This window comes from Acinonyx jubatus, chromosome D4, assembly GCF_027475565.1.
Source record: "Acinonyx jubatus isolate Ajub_Pintada_27869175 chromosome D4, VMU_Ajub_asm_v1.0, whole genome shotgun sequence".
Taxonomy (NCBI): domain Eukaryota; kingdom Metazoa; phylum Chordata; class Mammalia; order Carnivora; family Felidae; genus Acinonyx; species Acinonyx jubatus.
Genome location: NC_069391.1, coordinates 80978591 through 80992836, shown reverse-complemented (window position 1 = coordinate 80992836; position 14246 = coordinate 80978591).

Below are 14246 nucleotides of genomic sequence, written 5' to 3'. Positions count from 1 at the left end.
TCAGAGGTCCTGAGGTGGTGGGTTACAGGGTCATTCTTTTCCTTCATGCTGTGGTAAGGGGAGTCTCCACACACATGCACACATGCATGCACATACACGCGCACGCACAAGCACACACACAGGCAAGAAAGCAGACTGGAATTCCCGTTGTTGATTTTGTGTGAACTGTATCCATTCAGATATGTTCCCTTAAACTAAAATACCATGTCTGCTTTACATGTTCAATGTAAACCTACACAGGGTTAGATACACTAGCTGAAAAAAGAGATTCATAGTTACATCTACATGTGAACCTAAACATCCATTCATACTCAGGGCCTCTTTCAGAGGAGAAGTTCCACTGCTTAGATTGATGCCAGAAACCTTTATTATATACAAGACTTTCAATTTGTGGTTATTTTGTCACTCTGAACACACTGGCCAGACATCGAGAGATGAACATTATTAATCCCTCCTTGACACGTAAAGTGGGGGTAAGGAATTGTGGGTAAAGCTCACAGTGACTTGGGCATGATGCCAAATTTGAATTTTCTAGTTATTTTAACCCTACTGCCAAAGATTCATCTTGAAAGATGAATTGGTAAAGAGGAATTTTCCATTTTGTCTAGGGATGTTGAACTCCACAGCAGTAGTATTTTGTTTTTCTGTTAAGAATGGGTTTCCTCAAAAGTAAATTACCACATTCTGGTTCAGGGGCTAAGGTAAATAGATCCCAGAAATACACCAACTATATTTGATTAGTGCATCGTAAATGTGGCATTTCAAATTAGTACAGAAAAGATGGATTATTTAATGAGTGGTATCAGGCCAACTGATTAGCCACTTGTGACAAGAAGAAACTGGGACTCCATCTCATACTTTACATTAAAATAAATGTTGGATGCATCAAAAATACAAATGTAAAATAATGAAATCATAAAAATACTTGAAGAAACCATAAATATATGGAGAAGGACTTTCTAAGCATGACACAAACCCAGAATTAGAAAGTACTGGTAAATATAACTACATTAAACTTAAAATAAAAAGTCAAAAGAAAGCCTTAGGAATTTATGCAAATGACATAATAAAGGGCTATATTCCTTTATATAACAAGAACTTTGACAAATCAACAAGAAAAGATAAGCAAGTAGAAATACAGACATAGTCATTGAGGAGGGCACCTGTTGGAATGAGCACTGGGTGTTGTATGGAAACCAATGTGACAATAAATTTCATATTAAAAAAAAAGACCTCATGATATGCACAGTGATTTGCCAGGAATAATATCATAGCTAAATAACTGACTAGGAAAATAATTTTAAATAAACAACATAATTCCTTAAAAAAAAATGAAATACAGACATAGAACAATAATAGCCAGTTTCTAGAATTAACCAGAAATGACCAAGAGATCTATGAAAAGATGCTCAACCTCTATAATAATTAAAGAAATGCAAAAGAAAGCAATGGCAATATTTTGTACCTATCAGATTGGCCAAAACAAAATAAAACTTGGTAATGTACTGCATTGTTGGAGATGTAAGAAAACAGGCATTTTCATTGTGGAGTAGTCATGAATATAAACATTTGTAGAGACTTGCTTAGCAAGAAGCTTTAGCCCAGAAAATCCATTTCTAGGAATTTATCACAGAAATATTCAAGAATGATGAGTGTTTATTGTAAAACAGTCAAGTATTTCAGACACTTTTGTGCTGCACAAGTGCACGAAAACTCATAATATTCAATTGTCGATAATAATGAGTTGGTAACAAAAGGACTATCAATAGGGCGTTGGTTCAATAAATTAGAGTAAACTAAGAAAGGAATATCATAAACAATTAAAATCAGTGAGGGGTCTCGTGTCTTACAAGGCAAACTGCGACATTCGGGTTAAAAAACAGCGTGTCTAAAACAGTCCCGTTATTTTTAAAATGTAAGATATTCACTCAAAAAATTTGGAGTAATATGTATCAAACTATAATAGTGAGAATCACCTTCCCCATCATAAATAGAGCATAAGTAAAAACTTTATAACAAGCATTTATTATTGTTATGCTTTGAAAAAAAGTAGCTTAAAAAAAGAGCAAACGAGGTTAGAGTGGGAGAAAGCCAAAACATAAGAGACTCTTAAAAACTGAGAACAAACTGAGGGCTGATGGGGGGTGGGAGGGAGGGGAGGGTGGGTGATGGGCATCGAGGAGGGCACCTGTTGGGATGAGCACTGGGTGTTGTATGGAAACCAACCTGACAATAAATTTCATATATTAAAAAATAAATAAATAAAACACTTAAGACTATTTTAAAAAAATTAAATTAAATTTAAAAAGCAGACAAAAATTTATTGTTAAAAAATTTCAGTAGAATTGTATTATTTTTCTAAAAGATTCTTTTTCCTCTTCAGGCCCAACTAATCACTGGATATCTTATAGCATCGAAGTGCCTCCCGATAGCATTTGTGGTCAGTCAGCCTTTGTCTATACACCTGGCCTCTGTGTGGCTGGTGGTGTAGATGGAACTGAAAGAACTGCCACCATTGGCTTAAAAGTTCATGTAGAATTCTTTTTTAAAGACAGAAACCTGGAATCTATGAGGAGCACATACCATCAGATTCCCCCACTGTGCTGGACACAGCAGTGATTTGTTATTGAGTCATATTATATATTATAAAAGTATGAACTAATACACTCTCCTTGAGGAAAGTGGGGCAAATATAAAAGAGGTGTTAAAACAACTAACAGACCCTCCCCTGAAAACAACTACTGTTAGCAGGTACTTTTAAAAATGCTTTTTTCCCTTTTCGTTTTTTAAAAATATGTGGCCATAGTATATAGACAATTGTATATCTTGCCTTCTTTATTTAGCACATTTTATCACATTATTTTTAAAAATCTTTTTTTTTTTTTTGAGAGAGAGAGAGAGAGCGCGAGCATGCATGTGTGAGTGGGGCAGGGGCAGAGGTAGAGAATCTTAAGCAGTCCCACAGAGCCCAACATGGGGCTCAATCATACAACTGTGAGATTATGACCTGAGCTGAAATCAAGAGTCAGATGCTTAACCGACTGAGCCACCCAGGCACCCCTAAAAAATTCCTTTTTAAACTACTAGAACTGATAAGTGAATTCAGTAAGTTCGCAGGATACAAAGTCAATATACAGAAATCTGTTGCCTTTCTATGCTCTAATAATGAAGTGGCAGAAAGAGAAAACAATCCTATTTGCAATTGCACCAAAAATAATAAAATACCTAGGAATGAACTTAACCAAGGAAGTGAGAGACCTCTACTCTGAAAACTATAAAACACTGATGAAAGGAATTGACAATGACACAAACAGATGAAAAGATATTCCATGCTTATGAATTGGGAGAACAAATATTGTTAAAATGTCCATACTACCCAAAGCAATCTACAGATTTCATGCAATTCCTATCAAAACCAACAGAATTTTTCACAGAACTAGAACAAATAATCTTGAAGTTTGTATGGAACCACAAAAGAACCTGAATAGACAAAGCAGTCTTGAAAAAGAAAAACAAAACTAGAGGTATCACAACCCTAGATTTCAAGATATACTACAAAGTAAGAGTAATCAAAACACTGTGGTTCTGGCACCAAAACAGACACATAGATCAATGGAACAGAATAGAGAGCCCAGAGATAAATCCACGATTATATGGTCAATTAATCTTCAACAAAGGAGGCAAGAATATGCAGTGGGAAAATGACAGTGTCTTCAACAAATGGTGTTGGGAAAATTGGACTGCTTTCTTATGCCACACATGAAAATAAACTCAAGATGGGTGAAGGACCTAAATGTGAGACCTGAAACTATAAAACTGCTAGAAGAGAGCCCAGGCAGTAATTTCTCTGACATTGGCCATAGGATCATTTTTCTAGATATGTCTCCTGTGGCTAGGGAAACAAAAGCAAAAATAAACGGTTGGGACTATTCAAAATAAAAAGCTTCTGCACAGCAAAGGAAACAATCAACAAAACTAAGATAGCCTACTGAATGGGAGAAGATATTTGCAAATGACATATCTGATAAAGGGTTAGGATCCAAAATATATAAAGAGTTATACAACTCAACACCCAAAAACCAAGTAATCCAGTTAAAAAAATGGGCTGAAGACATGAACAGACATTTCTCCACAGAAGACAAACACATGGCCAACAGACACCTAAAAAGATGCTCAACATCACTAATCATCAGGAAAATACAAATCAAAACCATAATGAGATATCACTTCACACCAGTCAGAATGGCTAAAATCAGAAACACAAGAAACAAAAAGTGTTGACAGAAGTGTGGAGAAATAGGAACCCTCTTGCAGTATTGATGGGAATACAAACTGGTGCAGCCACTGTGGAAAACAGTAGGGAGGTTCCTTAAAAAATTAAAAATAGAATTACCATGTGACCTAGTGATCCCACTACTGGATATTTACCCAAAGAATACAAAAACACTAATTTGGAAAGATATATGCACCCCTTTGTTTATTATAGCATTGTTTACAATAGCCAGATTATAGAAGTGGCCCAAGTGTCCATTGAGAGATGAATGGATAAAGAAGAAGTGGTATGTATATGCAATGAAATATTATTCAGCCATAAAAGAGAATGAAATTTTGCCATTTGCAACAACATAGATGGATCTAGAGAGTATAACGCTAAGTGAAATAAATCAGAGAAAGACATATCTCTCTTATGTGTTATTTGAGACAAAACAAATGAATAAAGAAAAAATAAATAACCAAAACAGACTTTTAAATATAGTGAACAGTATAGGTTACCAGAGGAGGTGGGTGGGGGATGGGTGAAACAGGTGAAGGGGATTAAGAGTACACTTAATTGTGATGAGCACTGAGTAATGAATAAAATTATTGAATCACTGTATTGTACACCTGAAACTAATATAACATGCTAGTTTAACTATATTGGAATAAAAAGTAAAATAAAAATATCTGCGTTAAAAATTTCTTTGTAAATACCATTTTAATGTCTATATAATATTTCACAATTTATCCAGTAACCCCCAGAATAGCTTGACGTGTAAGTTGTTTCCAAATTTTCATTAATATAAATGATGCTCAGTGAACTTCTTTATGCATAAAGCCTTTTTTTGTTTGTTTTTCAGGATTTTCCCTTTAGCATGATACCTGAAAGTGGGCATACTGTATTCAAGGATGTTAAGACTCTTGATACAAACAACTAAATCGCTTATTCTTATTTATAGGCCCACCAGTCATGAGAAAGAGTGCGTGTTTTAGTATACTCTTGCAAGCATTTGGTATTATTATGAAAGACAAAACCAAAAACATTTGCTAATTTGATAAGCGTAAATTGAAGTCTTTAAAAAAATTTTTTTTAAATGTTTATTTATTTTTGAGAGACAGAAAGAGAGACAGAACGCGAGCAGGGGAGGGACAGAGAAAGAGGGAGACACAGAATCAGAAGCAGGATCCAGGCTCAAAGCTGTTAGCACAGAGCCTGAGGCGAGGCTCGAACTCAGAAGCCTTCAGGCTGTGAGATCATGACTTGAGCCGAAGTCAGCCGCTCAACTGACTGAGCCACCCAGGCGCCCCTGAAGTCTTATTTTAATTGGTATTTCTTTGCTATTAAGACTGACTATTTTTCTGCCATGTCTGTTAGCCACCTTTTTCCCCACCTTTTGTGAGTGTGTGTGTATGCTCGCGGGTGTCTGTACTGTGTTTATATCCTTGACCAACTTGTCACCTGGGTCTTAGTATTTTTCTTATCATGTTGCAAGAATTCTTCATATATCAAGGGTATTTATAACTATTTTTTATTTGAAATAAACAGAAAATTTGCACGTACAGTGTAAAGAACTGCAACATTCATTTTTTAAAAAATCTGTGACATTCCTGCAAATGTTGCCTTCAATTCATAGTTTATGTTAGGATGTAGTTTTTTTTTAAATTCCAGTATAGTTAACATACAGTGTTCTATTAGTTTAAGGTGTTAGAATTTAGTTTTAATTTTAGACTTAAATTTTGAGTCTACTGGGCACTTTTATCTGAATTATTTAATCCTTTCAAAGCTGGTTTTCCCCACTCAAGAAATTTGAGATTTACTTCTATTTTTGTCAAGATCTGTTGAAATGGTTTTACTTATTTAGCTTTTATCCTTTTAGCCTACCCCAAAAGTGTGAGATGAGTATCTGAATTGATTTTTCCGAAAATATTTAATGAGTATTTTGCAAAGAGTTTTAAAATTTTTTTTTTAATGTTTATTCATTTTTGAGAGACAGAGACAGAGAGTGAGAGAGCACAGTGTGAGTGGGGGAGGGGCAGGGAGACAGGCAGACACAGAATCCGAAGCAGGCTCCAGGCTCTGAGCTGTCAGCACAGAGCGTGACTTGGGGCTCGAACTCACTGACAGTGTGATCATGACCTGAGCCAAAGTCTGATGCTTAACTTACTGAGCCACCTAGGCGCCCCCCACCCCCCCCACCCCCGCCCAAGCAGTTTATTGAATACTTTCCTGTTGTGGGTTTGCAGTGCCCCATTGATCACATATTCATTCTTGAATGTAGTAAAGCCTGTTTTGTACATGTGTCTGTCTACCCTTATGCTTGTACTCTATATATGTCTTAAATTATTATAATTTTATGTAAGTCTGTTATAGTCACTTCGTTATTTTTCCAAACTTTGTAATCATTTTCTAAAGAAAACTGTGACTTTAATTGGCATTGAGTAACACATATAAAATATGATTCACAAATTTATAAAATTTGTTCTTTCCATCGAAGAACATGAAGTCTCTCTTTTGATATCTCTCAGCATTTTTGTGGTTTTCTTCATATAGGTCCTCTGCATTTCTTTGGAGATCAGAATACATTGTGAATAGAGTCTTTCCCCATTGAATTATATTATGTTTTGTAACTGATTACTGCTGCTGTATTAAGAACAAGCAAATTTATGCTGTCTTCTAATAACAAAGAACCAATTGCATATTTATGTCTAGCATCTTATTGAGCTTGAATCAATTCTAGAAATTTCATTTTATGTTCATGGCTTTTCTAGTATATAATATCATCCATAAGTAATGATAATTATGTTTCCTCTTTTCCAAAATGTAGATCTCATTTCTGTGCCATTTATTATTTGCATTGACCAGAGTTCTAACCCAATGTTAAATAATGTGAAAATTATATACCTGATTTTATTTCCAATTTTAATGAATATGTTTCTGTGAGGAATTATGTGGCTATTGGTTTCAGAGAGGTTTTTTTTTTTTATTAAGGTATTAGCCTTTAGTCCTGGGTTATTAAGAGCTTTTTAAAGCAATCAGGGATTTTGTTTGTTTGTTGTTGTTTTTGGTAATAATAATCAGAACCATTATTTTGTTTTATGTAAACCAACATGACATACAAGTTCACTGAATTACTTTTCACTGGAAGTCATACTGTATACGTATAGATTATATCTTGTTTTTCTCTAAAGCAAATGAATTCATGGCCATGAAAATATGAATTAGGAAAAGTGGCCCAGTAATCCTCAAATATTAAAGTAATGCCTGCCTGAAAAATAGAACTATAAGGAGCACATATGGAGTATACAGAATCTGAAAGATTGAGGGGGCAAATATCCTCTAAAGTTATCAGGGTTTAATAAGGTTCAGTTGCTTTGTATTTTTAAAAATTCTGTACTTAAATATAGTTGACATACGATGCTATATTAGCGTCAGATGCACAACATAGTGATTAAGTAGTTCCCTATATTAAGTAACGTTCACCTCGATTAAACGTTATCACCACCTGTCACCATACAATGCCATTACGATGTTGACTGTATTCCCCACCTGCACTTTTCATCTCTGTGACTTATTTTATAAGTGGAAGTTTGTACTTTTTAATCTTTTTCACCTATTTTGCCCATCCTCTTAACCCCTTCCCCTCTGGCAACCAGTTGGTCCTCTGTATTTATGAGTCTGTTTCTGTTTGTTGTTGGATAGTCTTCACTTTATTTTATGCCTTTTCAGAATCAACTGAAATAATCTAGGCATTTTTTTCTTCCTTAGTTGGGCTACTAATGTGATATGTTAATATAATGTAAAATATTAAACCATCTATAAGTACCTAAGATACATTAGACTTCCTTTCTATATTATGTATTATCAATTATTTATCTGTTTGGTTTTCTGTAGAAATAACTGTCCCCCCCCCCCCCCCCCCCCGCCCAGTTTATCTCAGTGAACTGAAGGCTGCTTATCAGGATACAAAGACTATGATAGGATAGGAAAAATGCAAAACAGGAAATGATACATTGGATAGGACAGCAAGAGATTACATGGCTATTAAGTGATAAAATCAAGTTCAGACTTCAGAGTATGTGCTCTTTCTCTACTCACTTCGTCTAGGAGTACCTGGCTTTCTGATTCTCTTCTAGCTTGATCCTAGGGTAAGAATGCATGGATCTTTGTATCCTTCGGAAATTCCCCACCACCACTGTGTTTCTCACCTGAGATTTTACAGTGAATTTGCATTCTGTAATGAGTACCCACGTTCTGGTTATTTTGTGTGGCCAGCCAAATAAACACATCTGCCTTACCAACTAGTTTAACTGGGGTCAGACCTATATTCTCTCATGGAAATGAGGGACCTACGGAAGATCTGGTGCCCTGAATAAAATGGCCCCTCTGACAGAAATGAGCAAGGGAGAGTTCTTGGAGGAAGATTCAATTTTTTTCTTTACAAAGAGCTTTGGATCCCCTTTAACAGAGATTAAAGGGTGAGCTTTGGTGCCAAGCGTTGTTGCTTATTATATCATGGCTATAGTATTTTTAGTTTGAATATTTTTAAGGCAATAAAACCATATGCTTGCTTTAGTCATGAAACAAACAAATCATTGCTCCTTTAAAAATTACGAAGAAAACACCTAGCTTTAAGCTATGTTATTCTGGATGCACTATTCAAGATGAAGCATATGTATAACGTACCTCTCGGTAACCGAATGAGTTTGCTTGTAAGGGTTTATTATTTTAAACGTGTTTAAGCTTTGGGAAAGAATTCTATAATTATTAACTTCGTTCCAGAATAATTCATCTCCAGTATTTCTGTAGTGGCAGCAATTAGGGAGCAGGGTCAGTTGTTTTTAAAGTTATTGTTAGTTTGGGGGGCGCCTGAGTGGCGCAGTCGGTTAAGCGTCCGACTTCAGCCAGGTCACAATCTCGCGGTCCGGGAGTTCGAGCCCCGCGTCAGGCTCTGGGCTGATGGCTCAGAGCCTGGAGCCTGTTTCCGATTCTGTGTCTCCCTCTCTCTCTGCCCCTCCCCTGTTCATGCTCTGTCTCTCTCTGTCCCAAAAATAAATAAACGTTGAAAAAAAAAATTTAAAGTTATTGTTAGTTTGAGATAAAATCATAGTTGTGCTGTCTGCACATCAAAGAATGCTTGTCTTTCTTTTATCTCCTACATTCAGCTCATCCCAAAATGGGAGACTCATTCAAAACCAGTTAAAAAGCAACCGTGTTTTATCCTGTTGGAAGAATTTAACCATCTGTGAAGGGGCCATTTTTCTGAGTGAGACTCTTACAGTAATCTGCATGGGGTAGATTCTTCAATGGAGTGAGGCTGTGTGAGTGCAGCTTAGTTTAGAACCAATTCCCATCTGTGGAATTATAAGCCAACACATGGAATAAACAACTAATAGTCTAATATTGGCCCTAGAGATTGCTCCTCAAGGAATAAAGCATAAACAAAAGCTTGAGGTGAAACAGTTGTACCCAAAAGCCATCTGTGTTTATGGGGACCATCATGTACCACCTGTGAAAGCCATCTTTATCATTTTGAAGGGTGGCCAGTGGAAGAAAAAGTAAAACATTGATCTCTTCAAATATTTACTGAACTTAGAATCTGTGCCAAATGAAATGTAAGAAGTTCATTCCCTGGAAAAAAATTTAAGTATCAACTTTGATGAAAGAAGAGTATTAACTTTTTGGTCATTTTGTCGTGTTACCAAATGTGTTGGCAAATGGAATTTTTAGAATGTTAAAAACATTTTAATCAATTTTTCAAATTAAATGTTCATTTTGCTGATTTTGTAAACTTTTATTAAGGTTTTAAAAAATATTTTAAAACTTCTCTGATTGGTTTCCAAGTTTTCAAAATCCTACCTTTGAGATTCAACATTTTCTACTCTTTATGCTGATTATATGGACAAATTAGTGTGATGTAATGTTAAATTTTCTAAAAAGTAGGATCCAACATTTTGTTATTATTATTATATATAAAATGTATATTCAAACAATTATTAGGATTGTGGCAACTCAAGTAAATTTTTTTTCTGTTTTTCAAACTTAAATATTGCTTCTATAATTAGATAAATTTGACATTTACATATTTTGCCATTGATTTAATTTAAAAAACAGAATTCTAGATTCAGTAACAATATTCTCACAATCTTCCAGTGTACTGCTGTGTTCAACATGGTTCAAATTAAAGCATTATGATTGAAATGAACAGATCCAGAAGCCACATTTAAAATATTTTTGGTTTTATTAATGTTTCCAGTTAAAACTTCTGTTCAGTAAAGATGACATATTCTTAAATTTGACATGATGTTAACAATTCCACTTTACAACGTAATCACACCTACCCATGTCTGTCCAATGTTTACTAAAATAATAAGCCAAATTATGTTGGCTTCCATTGTTAGCCTTTGAATGATTTGCTTCCCAATGAAGTAATCATACTCTTGAACAGAGGTTACAAATTGGCAGCTGTAGGCTGTGTATATGAGGCCAGGGGGACAGTTTTATTAACTGTCCATGATGTTTTAAAAGACAGTGCAACCAAGTAAAAATACAAGGAGCTCGGCATGTAGTTTTACATCCAGCCACTTTTACACATTTACTCTAACCACATACTGTCGTGGTCATTGGAGATTATGACATTGCTCAAGGTTAGGCCAGCAAACGAGCTGGAAAAGTGGTTTCAACACTTTTAGATTTTTTTCCCTTCTGGTCCCTTCTTTCAGTTTTGATATATATTTACTTATACTCCTTAATCTACTTTGCTACAGACTCAAGCAACCCAATAAATCCCAAAGTGTATTTATTCCCATTTAGTTATAAATCCACTTTGTAATGTTTTTCCCTTGTTTGAGCCAAAGGTTCAACTTTCTCCCTGATGCCTAATTTGGATACATGATGGCCATCTGAATCTATTATTTGGACAAATAACCCAATGTGCTTTTTCAGGTGGCATATCGTATCAGTATGGTAAGAGATATTTAACTACACATTCTTTAAAACCATTAACATCATAAGAAAGATAAAATAGAAAATGAAAGTCTCTCACAATTCCACATACTCGCTAACACTTTTTTTTTTTAAGTTTATTTTTGACAGAGACAGAGTGCGAGCATGAGTGGGGATGGGGCAAAGAGAGAGGGAGACACAGAATCTGAAGCAGGCTCCAGGCTCTGAGCTGTCAGCACAGAGCCCCATGCGGGGCTCGAACTCACAGACCGCAAGGTCATGACCTGAGCCGAAGTTGGACACTCAACCGACTGAGCCACCCAGGTGCCCCTCGCCAACACTTATTTTTATATTATTATTTTGATAGCCACCCATATGAATGTGAAGTTGTATCTCAGTGTGGCTCTGATACGCATTTCCTAATTTCCTAACATTTATTGGACATTTGTGTATCTTCTATGTAGAAAGACAGAAGGTAACTCCTTTGCCCACAAGTTAATGACTTGCCCACAAGTCATTTGCTTTTCATGGTTGGCTTCTAAGGGTTTTTAATATATTCTGGAGACTAATCTCTTAGAAGATATATGAGTTTTAAATATTTCCTCCTACTCTGTGGGTTTTCTTTTCACTTTCTCGACAGTGTCCTTTTAAGTACAAAAGTTTTTAATTTTTTTTAATTTTTTTTTTAACATTTATTTATTTTTGAGACAGAGACAGAGCATGAACGGGGGAGGGTCAGAGAGAGGGAGACACAGAATCCGAAACAGGCTCCAGGCTCTGAGCTGTCAGCACAGAGCCCGACGCGGGGCTCGAACTCACGGACCGCGAGATCATGACCCGAGCTGAAGTCGGCCACCCAACCGACTGAGCCACCCAGGCGCCCCCAAAAGTTTTTAATTTAGAAGTCCAATTTATCTGTTTTTTCTTTTGTTACTTGTGCTTTTGATGTCGTAACAACAAAAACATTGCCCAATAAAGGCCACAAAGATTTACACCTATGTTTTCTTCTGAGAGTTTTATAGTTTTAGCTCTACATGTATGTCTTTTAATCTTTTTTGAGTTAATTTTTATACACGGTGTGAGGTAGAAATCCAAATTAATTGTTTTGGATGCATGTTGATATGTAGTTGTTTGAAAAATCTTTTGTTAAAAAGAGTATTTTTAGGGTGTCTGGGTGGCATCTGACTCTTCATCTCGGCCCAGGTCATGATCTCACAATTCATGAGTTGAAGCCCTGCATTGGGCTCTGTGCTGATTGTGTGAAGCTGCTTGGGATTCTGTCTCTCCTTCTTTCTGCCCCTCCCCTGCTTGTGCTCTCTAGGAAGGAAGGAAGGAAGGAAGAAAGGAAGGAAGGAAGGAAGGAAGGAAGGAAGGAAGGAAGGAAGGGAGAAAAGGAGGAAGGAAAGGAAGGAAGAGGGGAGGGAGGGGGACAGGGAGGGAGGAAAGGAAGGAAGGAAGGAAGGAAGGAAGGAAGGAAGGAAGGAGGAAGGAAGAGAGGAAGGGAGAAAAGGAGGAAGGAAAGGAAGGAAGAGGGGAGGGAAGGGGGACAGGGAGGGAGAGAAGAAAGGGAAGGAAGGAAGGAAGGAAGGAAGGAAGGAAGGAAGGAAGGAAGGAAGGAAAGGAGGAAGGAAAGGAAGGAAGAGGGGAGGGAGGGGGGACAGGGAGGGAGAGAAGAAAGGAAGGAAGGAAAGAAGGAAGGAAGGAAGGGAGGGAGGAAAGGAGAAAGGAAAGGAAGGAAGAGGGGAGGGAGGGGGGACAGGGAGGGAGAGAAGAAAGGAAGGAAGGAGGGAAGGAAGGAAGGAAGAAAGGAGGGAAGGAAGGAAGGAAGGGAGGGAGGAAGGAAGGGAGGAAGGAAGGGAGGAAAGGAAGGAAGAGGGGAGGGGGGATAGGGAGGGAGAGAAGGAAGGAAGGAAGGAAGGAAGGGAGGATGGGAGGATGGGAGGACCGGAGGAAGGGAGGAAGGTAGGGAGGGAGGGAGGAAGGAAAGAAGGAAAGAAAAAAAGAGTATTTTTCCCCATTGAGTGGTCTTGGCACCCTTGTCAGAAAACAAGTGACCATATGTGCATGGTTGGGTTGTATGTGTGTGTGTGTGTGTGTGTGACTCTCAACACAATTCAGTTGACTTACATGACAATCTTCATGCCAGTACCACACTGTTTCGATTACTATAGAGCTTTGTAGTTGTTTTTGAAATGGAAACTGTAAGTCCTCCTGCTTTGAACTTCTTTTTTAAGGATTGTATTGGCTATTTTTGGTCCCTTACAATTCCATATAAATTTTCTTTATCAGCTTAATTTCTTAAAAGTCAGGTAGGATTCTGATAGGGATTATGTTGAATCTGTGGATGAGTTTGGAGAGTATTGCCATCTTAACAAAGTTCAGTTTTCCAATCCATGAACAATATATGATGCTTTTCCATTTATTTATATTTCTTTCATTTCTTTCAGCATTGTTTTATAGTTTTCAGAGTATGTATTTTGCACTTATTTTATTAAGTGTATTCCTGAGTATTTATTCTTAGGAACACATATAAACTATGGACTAGGTCTTTCTCTCTTTTTTTTAATAATTTTAAAAAATTATTTATTTTGAGACAGACATGGGGAGAGAGACTGCTGGGGAGGGGCAGAGAGAGAGGAAGAGAGAATCTCAAGCAGACTCTGCATTGTTAGCATGGAGCCCAATGCGGGGCTCAAACCCATGAACCATGAGATTATGATCTGAGATGAAATCAAGAGTCAGGATGGGACACTCAACCTCCTGAGCCACCCAGGTGCCTCTGTGGCTACACTGTGGGGGTAGTTTTAGGTTCACAGCAAAACTGATTGGGAGACAAACCGATTTCTCATCTACTCTCTGCTTCCACACTTACATAGCCTTCTCCATTATCAACATCCCCCAACACAGTGGTACATTTGTTACAGTTGATGAACCTACCTTAACACGTCATTATCATCCAAAGTCCGTGGTTTTTACTGGCTTCTTTTGCTTAGTAATGTGCATTTAAATTTCCTCCATGCCTTTCCATGGCTTGATAGCTCATTCC